The sequence below is a fragment of the Cryptomeria japonica genome, unplaced genomic scaffold, assembly GCF_030272615.1.
Source record: "Cryptomeria japonica unplaced genomic scaffold, Sugi_1.0 HiC_scaffold_273, whole genome shotgun sequence".
Classification (NCBI taxonomy): domain Eukaryota; kingdom Viridiplantae; phylum Streptophyta; class Pinopsida; order Cupressales; family Cupressaceae; genus Cryptomeria; species Cryptomeria japonica.
The window spans coordinates 22,501-42,500 of record NW_026729095.1 but is presented as its reverse complement, the minus strand read 5'-3'; the positions used below and the strand labels follow the sequence as shown (position 1 = coordinate 42,500).

Here is a 20,000-nt window from a genome sequence, read left to right as displayed (position 1 = left end):
GGTTACCAGCCGAAGGATGCAGTAGCAATAACAGGTATAGTTCCGCGGCGGCCGAGAAGACTCACCGCATAGGAATCGGGATGCGAGGCGAGGGATGCGGCGGGAAGGCCCCGACGGCTAAACGGAAGAGGCTGCAGGGCCGCCTCGGAATGGTCCAAGCATCGGACGCGATTGGGACGACTACCAGTGCCAACCCCTTATCCCGCGATGCGTCCGATACACAGATAGTTCCAAGGCGGCCGAGGAGCCTCACCGCATATCAATCGGGGTGCGAGGCGAGGGATGGGGCGGGAAGGCCCCAACGGCTAGACGGAAGAGGCTTCAGGGCCACCTCGGAATGCTCCAAGCATCGGACGCGCTTGGGGCGACTACCAGTGCCAACCCCTTATCCCGCGATGCGTCCGATACACAGATGGTTCCAAGGCGGCCGAGGAGCCTCACCGCATAGCAATCGGGGGTGCGAGGCGAGGGATGGGGCGGGAAGGCCCCAACGGCTAGACGGAAGAGGCTTCAGGGCCGCCTCGGAATGGTCCAAGCATCGGACGCGCTTGGGGCGACTACCAGTGACAACCCCTCATCCCGCGATGCGTCCGATACGAAGATGGTTCCAAGGCGGCCGAGGAGCCTCACCGCATAGCAATCGGGGTGCGAGGTGGGGGATGCGGCGAGATGGCCCCAACGGCTAGACGGAAGAGGCCACAGGGCCGCGTCGGAATAGTCCAAGCATCGGACGCGCTTGGGGCGACTACCAGTGACAACCCCTTATCCCGCGATGCGTCCGATACGAAGATAGTTCCAAGGCGGCCGAGGAGCCTCACCGCATAGCAATCCGGGTGCGAGGTGGGGGATGCGGCGAGATGGCCCCAACGGCTAGACGGAAGAGGCTGCAGGGCCGCCTCGGAATAGTCCAAGCATCGGACGCGCTTGGGGCGACTACCAGTGACAACCCCTTATCCCGCGATGCTTCCGATACGAAGACAGTTCCAAGGCGGCCGAGGAGCCTCACCGCATAGCAATGGGGGTGCGAGGTGAGGGATGCGGCGAGATGGCCCCAACGGCTAGACGGAAGAGGCCACAGGGCCGCCTCGGAATAGTCCAAGCATCGGACGCGCTTGGGGCGACTACCAGTGACAACCCCTTATCCCGCGATGCATCCGATACGAAGATAGTTCCCAGGCGGCCGAGGAGCCTCACCGCATAGCAATCGGGGTGCGAGGCGAGGGATGCGGCGAGATGGCCCCAAAGGGTAGACGGAAGAGGCTGCGGGGCCGCCTCGGAATAGTCCAAGCATCGAACGCGCTTGGGGCGACTACCACTGCCAACCCCTTATCCCGCGATGCGTCCGATACACAGATAGTTCCGAGGCGGCCGAGGAGCTGGGGGATGCGGCGAGATGGCCCCAACGGCTAGACGGAAGAGGCTGCAGGGCCGCCTCGGAATAGTCCAAGCATCGGACGCGCTTGGGGCGACTACCAGTGACAACCCCTTATCCCGCGATGCGTCCGATACACAGATAGTTCCGAGGCGGCCAAGGAGCCTCACCGCATAGCAATCGTGGTGCGAGGTGGGGGATGCAGCGAGATGGCCCCAACGGCTAGACGGAAGAGGCTGCAGGGCCGCCTCGGAATGGTCCAAGCATCGGACGCGCTTGGGGCGACTACCACTGCCAACCCCTTATCCCGCGATGCGTCCGATACACAGATAGTTCCAAGGCGGCCGAGGAGCCTCACCGAATAGCAATCGGGGTGCGAGGCGAGGGATGCGGCGAGAAAGCCCCAACGGCTAGAGGGAAGAGGCTTCAGGTCCGCCTCGGAATGGTCCAAGCATCGGACGCGCTTGGGGCGACTACCAGTGACAACCCCTTATCCCGCGACGCGTCCGATACACAGATAGTTCCAAGGCGGCCGAGGAGCCTCACCGCATAGCAATCGGGGTGCGAGGCGAGGGATGCGGCGAGAAGGACCCAACGGCTAGACGGAAGAGGCTTCAGGGCCGCCTCGGAATGGTCCAAGCATCGGACGCGCTTGGGGCGACTACCAGTGACAACCCCTTATCCCACGACGCGTCCGATACACAGATAGTTCCAAGGCGGCCGAGGAGCCTCACCGCATAGCAATCGGGGTGCGAGGCGAGGGATGCGGCGAGAAGGACCCAACGGCTAGACGGAAGAGGCTTCAGGTCCGCCTCGGAATGGTCCAAGCATCGGACGCGCTTGGGGCGACTACCAGTGACAACCCCTTATCCCGCGACGCGTCCGATACACAGATAGTTCCAAGGCGGCCGAGGAGCCTCACCGCATAGCAATCGGGGTGCGAGGCGAGGGATGCGGCGAGAAGGACCCAACGGCTAGACGGAAGAGGCTTCAGGGCCGCCTCGGAATGGTCCAAGCATCGGACGCGCTTGGGGCGACTACCAGTGACAACCCCTTATCCCGCGATGCGTCCGATACACAGATAGTTCCAAGGCGGCCGAGGAGCCTCACCGCATAGCAATCGGGGTGCGAGGCGAGGGATGCGGCGAGAAGGACCCAACGGCTAGACGGAAGAGGCTTCAGGGCCACCTCGGAATGGTCCAAGCATCGGACGCGCTTGGGGCGACTACCAGTGACAACCCCTTATCCCGCGACGCGTCCGATACACAGATAGTTCCAAGGCGGCCGAGGAGCCTCACCGCATAGCAATCGGGGTGCGAGGCGAGGGATGCGGCAAGAAGGACCCAACGGCTAGACGGAAGAGGCTTCAGGGCCGCCTCGGAATGGTCCAAGCATCGGACGCGCTTGGGGCGACTACCAGTGACAACCCCTTATCCCGCGACGCGTCCGATACACAGATAGTTCCAAGGCGGCCGAGGAGCCTCACCGCATAGCAATCGGGGTGCGAGGCGAGGGATGCGGCGAGAAGGACCCAACGGCTAGACGGAAGAGGCTTCAGGTCCGCCTCGGAATGGTCCAAGCATCGGACGCGCTTGGGGCGACTACCAGTGACAACCCCTTATCCCGCGACGCGTCCGATACACAGATAGTTCCAAGGCGGCCGAGGAGCCTCACCGCATAGCAATCGGGGTGCGAGGCGAGGGATGCGGCGAGAAGGACCCAACGGCTAGACGGAAGAGGCTTCAGGGCCGCCTCGGAATGGTCCAAGCATCGGACGCGCTTGGGGCGACTACCAGTGACAACCCCTTATCCCGCGACGCGTCCGATACACAGATAGTTCCAAGGCGGCCGAGGAGCCTCACCGCATAGCAATCGGGGTGCGAGGCGAGGGATGCGGCGAGAAGGACCCAACGGCTAGACGGAAGAGGCTTCAGGGCCGCCTCGGAATGGTCCAAGCATCGGACGCGCTTGGGGCGACTACCAGTGACAACCCCTTATCCCGCGATGCGTCCGATACACAGATAGTTCCAAGGCGGCCGAGGAGCCTCACCGCATAGCAATCGGGGTGCGAGGCGAGGGATGCGGCGAGAAGGACCCAACGGCTAGACGGAAGAGGCTTCAGGGCCGCCTCGGAATGGTCCAAGCATCGGACGCGCTTGGGGCGACTACCAGTGACAACCCCTTATCCCGCGACGCGTCCGATACACAGATAGTTCCAAGGCGGCCGAGGAGCCTCACCGCATAGCAATCGGGGTGCGAGGCGAGGGATGCGGCGAGAAGGACCCAACGGCTAGACGGAAGAGGCTTCAGGGCCGCCTCGGAATGGTCCAAGCATCGGACGCGCTTGGGGCGACTACCAGTGACAACCCCTTATCCCGCGACGCGTCCGATACACAGATAGTTCCAAGGCGGCCGAGGAGCCTCACCGCATAGCAATCGGGGTGCGAGGCGAGGGATGCGGCGAGAAGGACCCAACGGCTAGACGGAAGAGGCTTCAGGGCCGCCTCGGAATGGTCCAAGCATCGGACGCGCTTGGGGCGACTACCAGTGACAACCCCTTATCCCGCGACGCGTCCGATACACAGATAGTTCCAAGGCGGCCGAGGAGCCTCACCGCATAGCAATCGGGGTGCGAGGCGAGGGATGCGGCGAGAAGGACCCAACGGCTAGACGGAAGAGGCTTCAGGGCCGCCTGGGAATGGTCCATGCATCGCACGCGCTTGGGGCGACTACCAGTGACAACCCCTTATCCCGCGACGCGTCCGATACACAGATAGTTCCAAGGCGGCCGAGGAGCCTCACCGCATAGCAATCGGGGTGCGAGGCGAGGGATGCGGCGAGAAGGACCCAACGGCTAGACGGAAGAGGCTTCAGGGCCGCCTCGGAATGGTCCAAGCATCGGACGCGCTTGGGGCGACTACCAGTGACAACCCCTTATCCCGCGACGCGTCCGATACACAGATAGTTCCAAGGCGGCCGAGGAGCCTCACCGCATAGCAATCGGGGTGCGAGTCGAGGGATGCGGCGAGAAGGACCCAACGGCTAGACGGAAGAGGCTTCAGGGCCGCCTCGGAATGGTCCAAGCATCGGACGCGCTTGGGGCGACTACCAGTGACAACCCCTTATCCCGCGATGCGTCTGATACACAGATAGTTCCAAGGCGGCCGAGGAGCCTCACCGCATAGCAATCGGGGTGCGAGGCAAGGGATGCGGCGAGAAGGACCCAACGGCTAGACGGAAGAGGCTTCAGGGCCGCCTCGGAATGGTCCAAGCATCGGACGCGCTTGGGGCGACTACCGTTGCCAACCCCTTATCCCGCGATGCGTCTGATACACAGATAGTTCCGAGGCGGCCGAGGAGCCTCACCGCATAGCAATCGGGTTGCGAGGCAGATTATTGGGAAGGGAACCCCCTGGGATGCGGCTCAAGCAGTGCCCAAAGGGACTGGAATGCGGAATCACATCGAGAGACCCAAATGCTATACGAGGGCTCAAATCGAATTATCGATTTGGCCACGACATGGACGCATCGGAACGACTACCTTTGCCGAACCACTCGCAATTGCATCCATACCGAAACCAATAGACATTTCCGTTAGAGCCCTCGCATAGCATTCGGGAATCTCGCATGCCCCTCTAAATCGACCAATGCTGGCGCTCAACGAAAATCCGAGCGCTACCACCGTTCGAGCGCCAGCATTGGTCGAGTTAGAGGGGCACGGGGGAGAATGCTCCAGTCAACACCTCCCCTATATAAGTTATTTGTCCGATTCTCGCACAACCGTAGTCTGCCTCGTCGAATCAAACAACGGTCCCAGATTCCGACTTCCGTTCCGTAGAGACCCAAAAGCTAGATGGAGGCTCGCAAGAAAGAGAGTCGGCGCATAGCAATCGGGTTTCTCGAACGTTTAGGGACCGAGCTCACTTGCGGATAGGGCAAAATCCGCCAAGCAACCCAAAAGCTAGACGGGGGCTCGAATCGAATCGCCTAGGCGGCCACAACAACGACGTGTTGGATCGACTACCAGTGCCAAACCATTCAGCAAGACTAGTCTGTGTCGAGGCCGGATAGAGATTCTCAGAGAGCGCCCGTATAGCATTTAGGAGACCTGCCGCGTCCCTCACACTCGACAAATGGTGGTGCACGTTTATAAATCCGAGCGATCCCAACCCTTTCAAGCACCAACATCGGTCGAGATAGAGGGGCACGGAGGGGGCTGCGTGAGACAACACAGTCCCCTATATAAGTTATTTGTCCGATTCTCACACATCCGAAGAATGGTCATCAAATCGGACAACAGCCCAAACTTCCGACTTCCGTCCCAGAAAGCCCAAGAGCTATCTAAAACGTTCATGGCCGGAACTCGATCGCGGCTATACCAGTCCGCCAAGCAACCCAAAAGCTAGACTGGAGCTCTAGTCGAATCACCTCTGTGGCCATTGCAAGGACGTGTTGGAGCGACTACCATTGCCGAACCATTCCGCAGGTCGAGTCCATACCAAGGCCGCATAGAGATTCACGATGAGCTCCTGCATAGCAATCAGGAGACTTGCCGTGTCCATCACAATCGATAAATCCTGGTGCAAGATTTTTGCATCCGAGCGCTCCAACCAGTCGAGCACCAGCATCAATCGACATAAACGGGCACGGGGGGAGGATGCTCGAGAACACTACCTCCCCTATATAAGTTATTTGTCCGATTCTCAAGCAGCCGAAGTCTGGTCATCGAATCGGGTCAAAGACCACAACTTCCGACTTTACCCACAATGCAAGTCATCGAATCGAACATCGGCCCCCGAGTCGGACTCCATGCGTATGTCAGGTCATCGGACCCAAATTCCGCCTTCCTGCGCATGGCGGGCCATCAATATCAACTCGGTCATCGGACCCAAACTCCGCCTTTCTGCGCATGGCACGCCTTCAAATCGGTCATCGGACCCAAATTCCGCCTTCCTGTGCATGGCGGGCCATCAACATCAACTCGGTCATCGGACCCAAATTCCGCCTTTCTGCGCATGGCACGCCATCAACTCGGTCATCGGACCCAAATTCCGCCTTCCTGCGCATGGCAGGTCATCGGACACAAATTCAGACCTCGCCAATATGCCTACGTATCGAATCGGTCATCGGACCCAACTTCCGACTTCATCCATACTGTAGGGTCTTTGAGGTTGGCGCGGTGCGCTCAACCCGGGGAGTCGACCCATCGAAGCATACACCTCCCCTATATAAGCTATTTGTCCGATTCCCACACCTGTGTAGTTTGCACCTCTGACCAGGACATCGACCCCAACTTCCGAACTCGACTGCAACGACGGCACCAGCGCCTTGGTGCGCACCTTGCGACGCACAGTCCCAACATTCGCCTTCCTGCACATGGCAGGTCATCGGACCCAAATTCCGACCTCGCGAGTATGCCTACATATCGAATCGGTCATCGGACACAACTTCCGACTTCATCCATACCGTAGGGTCTTTGAGGTTGGCGCGGTGCGCTCAACCCGGGGAGTCGACCCAACGAAGCATACACCTCCCCTATATAAGCTATTTGTCCGATTCCCACACCTGTGTAGTTTGCACCTCCGATCAGGACATCGACCCCAACTTCCGAACTCGCCTGCAACGACCGAACCAGCGCCTTGGTGCGCACCTTGCAACGCACAGTGCCAACATTCGCCTTCCTGCACATGGCAGGTCATCGGACCCAAATTCCGACCTCGCGAGTATGCCTACATATCGAATCGGTCATCGGACCCAACTTCCGACTTCATCCATACCGTAGGGTCTTTGAGGTTGGCGCGGTGCGCTCAACCCGGGGAGTCGACCCAACGAAGCATACACCTCCCCTATATAAGCTATTTGTCCGATTCCCACACCTGTGTAGCTTGCACCTCCGATCAGGACATCGACCCCAACTTCCGAACTCGACTAAAAAGACCGCACCAGCACCTTGGTGTGCACCTTGCAACGCACAGTGCCAACATTCGCCTTCCTGCACATGGCAGGTCATCGGACCCAAATTCCGACCTCATGAGCATACCTACTAATCGAATCGGTCATCGGACCCAACTTCCGACTTCATCCATACCGTAGGGTCTTTGAGGTTGGCGCGGTGCGCTCAACCTGGGGAGTCGACCCATCGAAGCATACACCTCCCCTATATAAGCTATTTGTCCGATTCCGACACCTGTGTAGTTTGCACCTCCGCTCAGGACATCGACCCCAACTTCCGAACTCGCCTGCAACGACCGAACCAGCGCCTTGGTGCGCACCAAAAGTGCGCACTTTTGGAGGGCACTTTTGTGCGCTCCAAAGGTGCGCACTTTTGGAGGGCACTTTTGTGCGCTCCAAAGGTGCGCACTTTTGGAGGGCACTTTTTGGAGGGCACTTTTGTGCGCTCCAAAGGTGCGCACTTTTGGAGGGCACTTTTTGGAGGGCACTTTTCTGCGCTCCAAAGGTGCGCACTTTTGGAGGGCACTTTTTGGAGGGCACTTTTCTGCGCTCCAAAGGTGCGCACTTTTGGAGGGCACTTTTTGGAGGGCACTTTTCTGCGCTCCAAAGGTGCGCACTTTTGGAGGGCACTTTTTGGAGGGCACTTTTCTGCGCTCCAAAGGTGCGCACTTTTGGAGGGCACTTTTGTGCACTCCAAAGGTGCACACTTTTGGAGGGCACTTTTTGGAGGGCACTTTTCTGCACTCCAAAGGTGCGCACTTTTGGAGGGCACTTTTTGGAGGGCACTTTTGTGCGCTCCAAAGGTGCGCACTTTTGGAGGGCACTTTTTGGAGGGCACTTTTGTGCGCTCCAAAGGTGCGCACTTTTGGAGGGCACTTTTGTGCACTCCAAAGGTGCGCACTTTTGGAGGGCACTTTTCCTGCGCTCCAAAGGTGCACACCTAGGTGAGCACCTTCGACCACACCTTGTAGCACACCAAACTCTGACTTTCGACTTCATCCGCAATGCAGGGTCTTTGAGGTTGGCGCAATGCGCACAACCAGGGGAGTCGACCCATCAAACCCAACACCTCCCCTATATAAGCTATTTGTCTGATTCTCATACATGCGTAGCCTGCAGGAGCAATTAGGACATCGACCCCAACTTTCGGCTTCTAAACGAAAACAAGGTCTTTGAGGTTGGTGTAATGCGAACAACTAGGGGAGTCAACCCATCAAACCCAACACCTCCCCTATATAAGCTATTTGTCTGATTCTCATACATGTGTAGTCTACAGGAGCAATTAGGACATCGACCCCAACTTTTGACTTCTTAACGAAAACAAGGTCTTTGAGGTTGACGTAATGCGCACAACCAGGGGAGTCGACCCATCAAACCCAACACCTCCCCTATATAAGCTATTTGTCCGATTCTCATACATGTGTAGCCTACAGGAGCCATTAGGACATTGACCCCAACTTTTGACTTCTTAACGAAAACAAGGTCTTTGAGGTTGGCGTAATGCGCACAACCAAGGGAGTTGACCCATCAAACCCAACACCTCCCCTATATAAGCTATTTGTCTGATTCTCATACATGTGTAGCCTGCAACAACGATTAGGACATCCACCCCAACTTCTGAATTCGTCTGCGTTGACCGCACCAAAGGTGCACGCCTTGGTGCTCACCAAAATCCGACTTCCGACTTCTTCTGCTATGCGGGGTCTTTGAGGTTGGCGCAGTGCGCACAACCAGGGGAGTCAACCCACCGAATGCAACACCTCCCCTATATAAGCTATTTGTCTGATTCTCATACATGCGTAGACTGCAGCAATGATTAGGACATCCACCCCAACTTTTGACTTCTTAAACAAGACAGGGTCTTTGAAGTTGGTGCAGTGCACACAACCAGGGGAGTCGACCCATCAAACGCAACACCTCCCCTATATAAAGCTATTTGTCCGATTCTCATACGTGTAGTCTGCAGCAGCGATTAGGACATCGACCCCAACTTCCGAATTCGTTTGCATTGACCGCACCAAAGGTGCACGCCTTGGTGTGCACCTTGGAGTGCACTTTGGTGCTCACCTCGGTGCACACTTTGGTGTGCACCTCGGTGTGCACCAAAGGTGCGCACCTTGGAGCGCACCAAAGGTGTACACTTTGGAGCGCACCACATAGGGTCTTTGAGAGGTTGGCGCAGTGCGCACACCAAGGTGGGTGTTGAGGTGCGTGCCGAGGTGGGTGGGTGCTAGGGTGCGCTCCATGGTGGGTGCCAGGGTGGGTGCGTGCTAGGGTGGATTCCAAAGAGGGTCATAGGGTGGGTGCCAAGGTGGGTTGGTGATATAGTGGGTTCAAAGGTGGGTACTAGGGTGGGTTCCAAGGTGGGTCACAAGTTGGGTGCCAGGATGCGTGGGTGTTAGGTTGGGTGCCAAGGTGGGCTCCTGCGTGGGTGGGTGCTAGGGTGGGTTTCAAGGTGGACGCGAGGGCGGGTGCCAAGGTGGGTAACAAGTTGGGTGTTAGGATGGGTGAGTGCTAGAGTGGGTGCCAAGGTGGGTGGGTGCTAAGGTGGATGCCAAGGTGGTTCACAGGGTGGGTGGGTTCTAGGGTGAGTTCCAAGGTGGGTCACAGGTTTAGTGCTAGGGTGCGTGTCAAGGCGGGTGTCGAGGTGCCTGGGTGCTAGGGTGTGGATGCCAATGTGGGTCATAGGGTGGGTACTAGGGTGGGCTGCAATGTGGGTGCCAAGGTGGGTAACATGCTCGGTTGGTTCTAAATTGGGTGTCAGGGTGGGTGTGCACCCACCTTGCCCGAGGTGGGTGCCAAGGTGCCAGTGTGGGTGGGTGCTAAGGTGGATGCCAAGGTGGGTGAGAAGGTGGGTGATAGGTTGAGTGGTAGGATGGGTGGGTGCCAAGATGGGTCACAGGGTGGGTGCAAGGGTGGGTAGGTGCTAGGGTTGGTGTCAGGGTGGGTGGGTGCTAGGTTGGGTTCCAAGGTGGGTGCGAGGGTGAGTGTCAAGGTGGGTCACAGGTTAGGTGCTAGGATGGGTGAGTGCTAGGGTGCAAAGGTGCCAGGGTGGGTGCTAGGATGGGTCGATGCTAGGGTGAGTGGCAAGGTGGGTCCACAAGTGTCAAGGTGGGTGCCGAGGTGGGTGCCAACTTGGGTTCCAAGGTGGGTGCCAAGTGGGCGACTGCTATGGTGGATGCCAAGGTGGGTCACGGGGTGGGTGCCAAGTTGCTAGGTTGTGTTCCAAGGTGGGTGCCAACGTGGCTGCTAGGGTGCGTGGGTTAAAGGGTGTGTCACAACGTGGGTGCCAGGATGGGTGCGCACCCACACTGGCCAAGACGGGTGCAAGGTTGGGTTCCAAGCCCGGTCACAGGCTGGGTGCTAGGATGGGTGGGTGCCAAGGTGGGCACCAGGGTGGGTGCACCCACCCTGGCCAAGGTGGGTCACGGGGTGGGTCCTAGGGTGGGTAACAGGGTGGGTACTAAGGTGCGTGCCAAGGTGGGTCATGGGGTGGGTGCCAAGGTGGGCACCAGGGTGGGTGTGCACCAACCCTAGCCAGGGTAGGTCACGGGGTGGTTGTCGGGGTGGGCGTCAAGGAGCCAAGGTGGGTGGCAAGTAGCCAAGTTGCGTGCCAAGGTGGGTGTCGGGGTGGGTGCCAAGGATCCAAGGTGGGTGCCAAGGAACCAAGGTGGGTGTCTGGGTGGGTGCCGAGGTGGGAGCCAGGGTGGGTCCCAAGGTGAGTGCAAAGGTGGGTGCCAGGGTCAAGGTGAGTGCCAATGTGGGTTCCAAGGTGCCAGGGTCAGGGTGAGTGCCAATGTGGGTTCAAAGGTGCTAAGTTGGGTGCGAGGTTGGGTGCGAGGGTGGGTGGGTGCCAAGGTGTGCTAGGTGGAAGCCCGGGTGGGTCGGCATCCCATGGGTGTCGAGTTGGGTGCCTGATGGGTGCTTCTTGTCAAGTTTTAGTCGTCGGGACTCATTTCGAGCCTTAGAGGTCGTTTCTTGTCCGGTTGCCCTGTCTTCGACCTGGGAACCCAATTTTGGTCCTCGGGTCCCATTTTTTTTTGTCTCGCATCCCACTTTTGGCCTGTGGCCTTTTCGGGGTCGATTCTCGTTTTGGGCATCAGAGCATGTTTCTTCTCCTAAAACCCAATATTTGTTTATTAAGTCTCGGAACACATTTTTGTTCTCGTGGACCCATCATGGGTCTTGGAACGCATTTGTGGTCCTTGGGTCCCATTTTGCATCCCGAAACTTGTGTTTTGGTGCTTGATCCCTATTTTGGGTGCCCACCTTGCACCAAGTGCGCACCCGGGGCAAACCGAGCGCCTTGGTGCACCGGGGCAAGATCGAGCGTGCACCCGAGGCGCCCCGAACATGCACCAAGGTGCACTCGGCCCACATGTGAGCGCAGGTCGTTGCGCCCGAGGTGGTGTGTGGGCACCGCGTTGCAGACGGGACACTGCACGCACACGACGCCCCGTCCAGGTGCACGCACGTAGGCCGGGCCGGGTGCACACCCGACGCCCTAGCAAGGTGCGCGCACCCGGGCAGGGCTCACACTTGGCGAACGGGGCGCACTTCGCGAGGGAGGGTGTGCACCTCGACGGGGGTGGGTGGCCGGGGTGGATTCGCACGTGGGTCGCGGTTTGCTAAGTACACACTGCGACAAGCTCATAACGGGTGCGATCATACCAGCGTTAGTGCACCGGATCCCATCAGAACTCCGCAGTTAAGCGCGCTTGGGCCGGAGTAGTACTGGGATGGGTGACCTCCCGGGAAGTCCCGGTGTTGCACCCTTTCTTAGTTTTTCGCCGGGCGTCGCAATGCTATTTGAATAAACCTTTTGCCCGTTTGCGTTCTCGTCGGGGCCGGGCCGGGCCGGGGTGCGCTGCCCGCACTACCGCGCGCGCGGGGGCGACACCGAGCGCGCACCCGAGGCGCCCCGAGCACACAGGCCACGGTGCAACCCGGGCGTTGTGCGCGCACCCCGGTGCGCCCGAGGTGCTGCGCGCGCACCCAGGTGAAATCGGTGTGCACCTCGGCCAGTGCGCGCTCGGTCGAGTCGCGCACGTTGGCCAAGGTGCACGGTGATGTTTCTTACTCTAAGGTTCCGCACCAGACGCCCGGGACAGGTGAGCGAAGCTGGGCGGGGCCGGGTGCGCGGCCGGGGCAGGTGCACGCAGCTGGAGAGAGCTTTGGAGCACACCAGAGGTGCGCACCTTGGAGCACACTTCGGAGCGCACCAATGATGCGCTCCATTCAAAAGTTTCCTGAAAAGGCAAAAAAAGTTGAGATTATAGAATTTCCCACTTGAGAGATTGTAAAAAAAAAAAATTTAAAATGAAGGAAACGCGGGTGCCAAGGTGTGCGCGCCCGGGTGCGCAGCCCAGCCAAGGTGTGCGCACCAAGGCGCCCACCCTGGCGAAGGTGCACGCAAGGTGCGCACCCGAGGCAAACCGGACAATTAACCCAACTTTCGACTTCGCGCGCACCTGCGCACCTTGGAGCGCACTTCGGAGCGCTCCTTGGTGCGCACCAATCTTGGGCACCTCGGAGTGCACCATGGCGCCCACCAAGGTGCGCACCCGGGGCAAACCGAGCTCCGACTTCGTGCGCACCTTGGAGCGCACGAAAGGTGCGCACCATGGCGCCCACCAAGGTGCGCAGCCCAGCCAAGGCGTGCGCATCAAGGTGCGCACCCTGGCGAAGGTGCGCACCCGGGGCAAACCGAGCTCCGACTTCGTGCGCACCTTGGAGCGCACAAAGGGTGCGCAACCCAGCCAAGGTGTGCGCACCCCGGGCAAACCGAGCTCCGAATCGTGCGCACCTTGGAGCACACTTCGGAGCCCTCCTTGGTGCGCACCGATGTTGCGCACCTCGGAGCGCACCCGGGGAAAACAATGCAATTAACCCGACTTTCGACTTCGTGGGCACCTCGGAGCGCTCTCGGGTTCGCACCTCGGAGCACACCGAGGTGCGCACCTTTGATGCGCTGCCTTCACCAATTTCCAGAAAAGGCAAGAAAACATTGAGAAGGTGTGCGCACCGAGGTGCCCACCCTGGCGAAGGTGCACGCGAGGTGCGCACCCGGGGCAAACCGGGCTCCGACTTCGTGCACGCCATGCTGCGCACCTTGGAGGGCCATGGTGCGCACCTTGGAGCACACTTCGGAGCGCTCAATGGTGCCCAACCCAGCCAAGGTGCCCACCGCGGCGAAGGTGCACGCGAGGTGCGCACCCGGGGCAAACCGGGCTCCGACTTCGTGCACGCCGCACCTTGGAGCACACTTCGGAGCGCTCCTTGGTGCGCACCAGGGCGCGCAACCCAGCCGAGGTGCCCACCCCGGCGAAGGTGCACGCGGGGTGCGCACCCGGGGCAAACCGGGCTCCGACTTCGTGCACGCCATGGTGCCCACCGCGGCGAAGGTGCACGCGAGGTGCGCACCCGGGGCAAACCGGGCTCCGACTTCGTGCACGCCGCACCTTGGAGCACACTTCGGAGCGCTCCTTGGTGCGCACCAGGGCGCGCAACCCAGCCGAGGTGCCCACCCCGGCGAAGGTGCACGCGAGGTGCGCACCCGGGGCAAACCGGGCTCCGACTTCGTGCACGCCATGGTGCCCACCGCGGCGAAGGTGCACGCGAGGTGCGCACCCGGGGCAAACCGGGCTCCGACTTCGTGCACGCCGCACCTTGGAGCACACTTCGGAGCGCTCCTTGGTGCGCACCATGGTGCCCACCAGGGCGCGCAACCCCGCCGAAGGTGCACGCGAGGTGCGCACCCGGGGCAAACCGGGCTCCGACTTCGTGCACGCCGCACCTTGGAGCACACTTCGGAGCGCTCCTTGGTGCGCACCAGGGCGCGCAACCCCGCCGAAGGTGCACGCGAGGTGCGCACCCGGGGCAAACCGGGCTCCGACTTCGTGCACGCCATGGTGCGCACCAGGGTGCCCACCGCGGCGAAGGTGCGCACCCGGGGCAAACCGGGCTCCGACTTCGTGCACGCCGCACCTTGGAGCACACTTCGGAGCGCTCCTTGGTGCGCACCAGGGCGCGCAACCCAGCCGAGGTGCCCACCCCGGCGAAGGTGCACGCGAGGTGCGCACCCGGGGCAAACCGGGCTCCGACTTCGTGCACGCCATGGTGCCCACCGCGGCGAAGGTGCGCACCCGGGGCAAACCGGGCTAGGACTTCGTGCACGCCGCACCTTGGAGCACACTTTGGAGCGCTCCTTGGTGCGCACCATGGTGCCCACCAGGCCGCGCAACCCAGCCAAGGTGTGCGCACCAAGGTGCACGCGAGGTGCGCACCCGGGGCAAACCGGGGTCCGGCTTCGTGCACGCCGCACCTTGGAGCACACATCGGGGCGCTCCCGGGTTCGCACCGGCGTTGCGCACCGTGGTGGGCACCTCGGAGCGCACCGTGGTGGGCACCTCGGAGCACACCAAGGTGGGCAGCGAGGTGCGCACCTTTGATGCGATGCCTTCACTAATTTCCATAAAAGGCAAAAAAAAACGAGATTTTAAAATTTCCGTTTTGAAAGATAGTGAGAAAAAGGGAATGCTGGTGCCATCTTGAGCCCGCCCTGGTGCGCAGCCCAGCCAAGGTGTGCGCACCAAGGTGCCCACCCTGGCGAAGGTGCGCGCCCGGGCAATTAACCCAACTTCCAACTTCGCGCGCGCCAGGGTGGGAGCGCACCCAACAACCGGGCCTGGGAAGAGCCAATGCGAGAAACCCCACCAAACGCTCTGACAAAAAAAGAGGGGGCGCTCCAGTAACCCCGCTTCGGAGCGCACCCTGGGCAAACCCAGCGAGGGTGCCCACCCCGGCCAAGGTGCAGGCGAGGTGCGCACCCGGGGCAAACCGGGCTCCGACAACGTGCACGCCGCACCTTGGAGCACACTTCGTAGCGCTCCCGGGTGCGCACCTCAGAGCACACCAAGGTGGGCAGCGAGGTGCGCACCTTTGATGCGCTGCCTTCACTAATTTCCAGAAAAGGCAAAAAAAAGAGGAGATTTTAAAATTTCCGTTTTGAAAGATAGTGAAAAAAACGGAACGCGGGTGCCATCTTGAGCCCGCCCTGGTGCACAGCCCAGGTAAGGTGCCCACCCTGGCAAAGGTGCGCACCCGGGCAATTAACCCTACTTCCGACTTCGTGCGCGCCAGGGTGGCAACCGGGCCTGGGAAGAGCCAATGCGAGAAACCCCACCAAACGCTCCGACAAAAAAAGAGGCGGCGCTCCAATAACCCCGCTTCGGAGCGCAGCCGGGGCAAACCCAGCCAAGGTGCCCACCCCGACGAAGGTGCACGCGAGGTGCGCACCCGGGGCAAACCGGGCTCCGACAACGTGCACGCAGCACCTTGGAGCACACTTCGAAGCACTCCCGGGTGCCCACCGGCGTTGCGCACCGTGGTGGGCAGCGAGGTGCGCACCTTTGATGCGCTGCCTTCACTAATTTCCAGAAAAGGCAAAAAAAAATGAGATTTTAAAATTTCCGTTTTGAAAGATAGTGAAAAAAACGGAACGCGGGTGCCATCTTGAGCCCGCCCTGGTGCGCAGCCCAGGCAAGGCATGCGCACCAAGGTGCCCACCCGCGGTGCACGCCCGGGGCAAACCGGGCTCCGACTTCGTGCAGGCCGCACCTTGGAGCACACTTCGGAGCGCTCCTTGGTGCGCACCATGGTGCCCACCAGGGCGCACCCGGGGCAAACCGGGCTCCGACTTCGTGCACGCCGCACCTTGGAGCACACATCGGAGCGCTCCCAGGTTCGCACCAGCGTTGCGCACCTTTGATGCGCTGCCTTCACTAATTTCCAGAAAAGGCAAAAAAAAACGATATTTTAAAATTTCCGTTCTGAAAGATAGTGAAAAAAACGGAACGCGGGTGCCATCTTGAGCCCTTCCTGGTGCGCAGCCCAGGCAAGTTGTGCGCACCAAGGTGCCCACCCTGGCGGAGGTGCGCGCCCGGGGCAAACCGGGCTCCGACTTCGTGCACTGCATGGTGCCCACCAAGGCGCGCAACCCAGCCAAGGTGCCCACCGCAGCGAAGGTGCACGCGAGGTGCGCACCCGAGGTGCACACCCGGGGCAAACCGAGCTCCGACTTCGTGCACGCCGCACCTTGGAGCACACTTCAGAGCGCTCCTTGGTGCGCACCAGGGCGCGCAACCCAGCCAAGGTGCTCACCCCGGCGAAGGTGCACGCGAGGTGCGCACCCGGGGCAAGCCGGGCTCGGACTTCGTGCACGCCGCACCTTGGAGCACACATCGGAGCGCTCCCGGGTTCGCACCAGCATTGCGCACCTTTGATGCGCTGCCTTCACTAATTTCCAGAAAAGGCAAAAAAAAAAAAAAAAACGAGATTTTAAAATTTCCGTTTTGAAAGATAGTGAAAAAAACGGAACGCGGGTGCCATCTTGAGCCCGCCCTGGTGTGCAGCCCAGGCAAGTTGTGCGCACCAAGGCACCCACCCTGGCCAAGGTGGGTCACGGGGTGGGTCCTAGGGTGGGTAACGGGGTGGGTACTAAGGTGCGTGCCAAGGTGGGTCATGGGGTGGGTGCCAAGGTGGGCACCAGGGTGGGTGTGCACCAACCCTAGCCAGGGTAGGTCACGGGGTGGTTGTCGGGGTGGGCGTCAAGGAGCCAAGGTGGGTGGCAAGTAGCCAAGTTGCGTGCCAAGGTGGGTGTCGGGGTGGGTGCCAAGGATCCAAGGTGGGTGCCAAGGAACCAAGGTGGGTGTCTGGGTGGGTGCCGAGGTGGGAGCCAGGGTGGGTCCCAAGGTGAGTGCAAAGGTGGGTGCCAGGGTCAAGGTGAGTGCCAATGTGGGTTCCAAGGTGCCAGGGTCAGGGTGAGTGCCAATGTGGGTTCAAAGGTGCTAAGTTGGGTGCGAGGTTGGGTGCGAGGGTGGGTGGGTGCCAAGGTGTGCTAGGTGGAAGCCCGGGTGGGTCGGCATCCCATGGGTGTCGAGTTGGGTGCCTGATGGGTGCTTCTTGTCAAGTTTTAGTCGTCGGGACTCATTTCGAGCCTTAGAGGTCGTTTCTTGTCCGGTTGCCCTGTCTTCGACCTGGGAACCCAATTTTGGTCCTCGGGTCCCATTTTTTTTTGTCTCGCATCCCACTTTTGGCCTGTGGCCTTTTCGGGGTCGATTCTCGTTTTGGGCATCAGAGCATGTTTCTTCTCCTAAAACCCAATATTTGTTTATTAAGTCTCGGAACACATTTTTGTTCTCGTGGACCCATCATGGGTCTTGGAACGCATTTGTGGTCCTTGGGTCCCATTTTGCATCCCGAAACTTGTGTTTTGGTGCTTGATCCCTATTTTGGGTGCCCACCTTGCACCAAGTGCGCACCCGGGGCAAACCGAGCGCCTTGGTGCACCGGGGCAAGATCGAGCGTGCACCCGAGGCGCCCCGAACATGCACCAAGGTGCACTCGGCCCACATGTGAGCGCAGGTCGTTGCGCCCGAGGTGGTGTGTGGGCACCGCGTTGCAGACGGGACACTGCACGCACACGACGCCCCGTCCAGGTGCACGCACGTAGGCCGGGCCGGGTGCACACCCGACGCCCTAGCAAGGTGCGCGCACCCGGGCAGGGCTCACACTTGGCGAACGGGGCGCACTTCGCGAGGGAGGGTGTGCACCTCGACGGGGGTGGGTGGCCGGGGTGGATTCGCACGTGGGTCGCGGTTTGCTAAGTACACACTGCGACAAGCTCATAACGGGTGCGATCATACCAGCGTTAGTGCACCGGATCCCATCAGAACTCCGCAGTTAAGCGCGCTTGGGCCGGAGTAGTACTGGGATGGGTGACCTCCCGGGAAGTCCCGGTGTTGCACCCTTTTTTAGTTTTTCGCCGGGCGTCGCAATGCTATTTGAATAAACCTTTTGCCCGTTTGCGTTCTCGTCGGGGCCGGGCCGGGCCGGGGTGCGCTGCCCGCACTACCGCGCGCGCGGGGGCGACACCGAGCGCGCACCCGAGGCGCCCCGAGCACACAGGCCACGGTGCAACCCGGGCGTTGTGCGCGCACCCCGGTGCGCCCGAGGTGCTGCGCGCGCACCCAGGTGAAATCGGTGTGCACCTCGGCCAGTGCGCGCTCGGTCGAGTCGCGCACGTTGGCCAAGGTGCACGGTGATGTTTCTTACTCTAAGGTTCCGCACCAGACGCCCGGGACAGGTGAGCGAAGCTGGGCGGGGCCGGGTGCGCGGCCGGGGCAGGTGCACGCAGCTAGAGAGAGCTTTGGAGCACACCAGAGGTGCGCACCTTGGAGCACACTTCGGAGCGCACCAATGATGCGCTCCATTCAAAAGTTTCCTGAAAAGGCAAAAAAAGTTGAGATTATAGAATTTCCCACTTGAGAGATTGTAAAAAAAAAAAATTTAAAATGAAGGAAACGCGGGTGCCAAGGTGTGCGCGCCCGGGTGCGCAGCCCAGCCAAGGTGTGCGCACCAAGGCGCCCACCCTGGCGAAGGTGCACGCAAGGTGCGCACCCGAGGCAAACCGGACAATTAACCCAACTTTCGACTTCGCGCGCACCTGCGCACCTTGGAGCGCACTTCGGAGCGCTCCTTGGTGCGCACCAATCTTGGGCACCTCGGAGTGCACCATGGCGCCCACCAAGGTGCGCACCCGGGGCAAACCGAGCTCCGACTTCGTGCGCACCTTGGAGCGCACGAAAGGTGCGCACCATGGCGCCCACCAAGGTGCGCAGCCCAGCCAAGGCGTGCGCATCAAGGTGCGCACCCTGGCGAAGGTGCGCACCCGGGGCAAACCGAGCTCCGACTTCGTGCGCACCTTGGAGCGCACAAAGGGTGCGCAACCCAGCCAAGGTGTGCGCACCCCGGGCAAACCGAGCTCCGAATCGTGCGCACCTTGGAGCACACTTCGGAGCCCTCCTTGGTGCGCACCGATGTTGCGCACCTCGGAGCGCACCCGGGGAAAACAATGCAATTAACCCGACTTTCGACTTCGTGGGCACCTCGGAGCGCTCTCGGGTTCGCACCTCGGAGCACACCGAGGTGCGCACCTTTGATGCGCTGCCTTCACCAATTTCCAGAAAAGGCAAGAAAACATTGAGAAGGTGTGCGCACCGAGGTGCCCACCCTGGCGAAGGTGCACGCGAGGTGCGCACCCGGGGCAAACCGGGCTCCGACTTCGTGCACGCCATGCTGCGCACCTTGGAGGGCCATGGTGCGCACCTTGGAGCACACTTCGGAGCGCTCAATGGTGCCCAACCCAGCCAAGGTGCCCACCGCGGCGAAGGTGCACGCGAGGTGCGCACCCGGGGCAAACCGGGCTCCGACTTCGTGCACGCCGCACCTTGGAGCACACTTCGGAGCGCTCCTTGGTGCGCACCAGGGCGCGCAACCCAGCCGAGGTGCCCACCCCGGCGAAGGTGCACGCGGGGTGCGCACCCGGGGCAAACCGGGCTCCGACTTCGTGCACGCCATGGTGCCCACCGCGCCAAGGTGCACGCGAGGTGCGCACCCGGGGCAAACCGGGCTCCGACTTCGTGCACGCCGCACCTTGGAGCACACTTCGGAGCGCTCCTTGGTGCGCACCAGGGCGCGCAACCCAGCCGAGGTGCCCACCCCGGCGAAGGTGCACGCGAGGTGCGCACCCGGGGCAAACCGGGCTCCGACTTCGTGCACGCCATGGTGCCCACCGCGGCGAAGGTGCACGCGAGGTGCGCACCCGGGGCAAACC

General features: G+C 60.9%; 2 non-coding genes across 2 annotated transcripts; both read left to right on the top strand.

Annotated features, from left to right (window-relative positions):
• The first annotated feature begins 11,981 nt into the window (after positions 1 to 11,981).
• LOC131869913 (5S ribosomal RNA) lies at positions 11,982 to 12,100 on the top strand. The gene has a single exon (XR_009368281.1). It is a non-coding gene; the product is annotated as a 5S ribosomal RNA (ribosomal RNA).
• A 5,916-nt stretch (positions 12,101 to 18,016) lies between these two features.
• On the top strand, positions 18,017 to 18,135 carry LOC131869912 (5S ribosomal RNA). The gene has a single exon (XR_009368280.1). It is a non-coding gene; the product is annotated as a 5S ribosomal RNA (ribosomal RNA).
• The last annotated feature ends 1,865 nt before the right edge of the window (positions 18,136 to 20,000 follow it).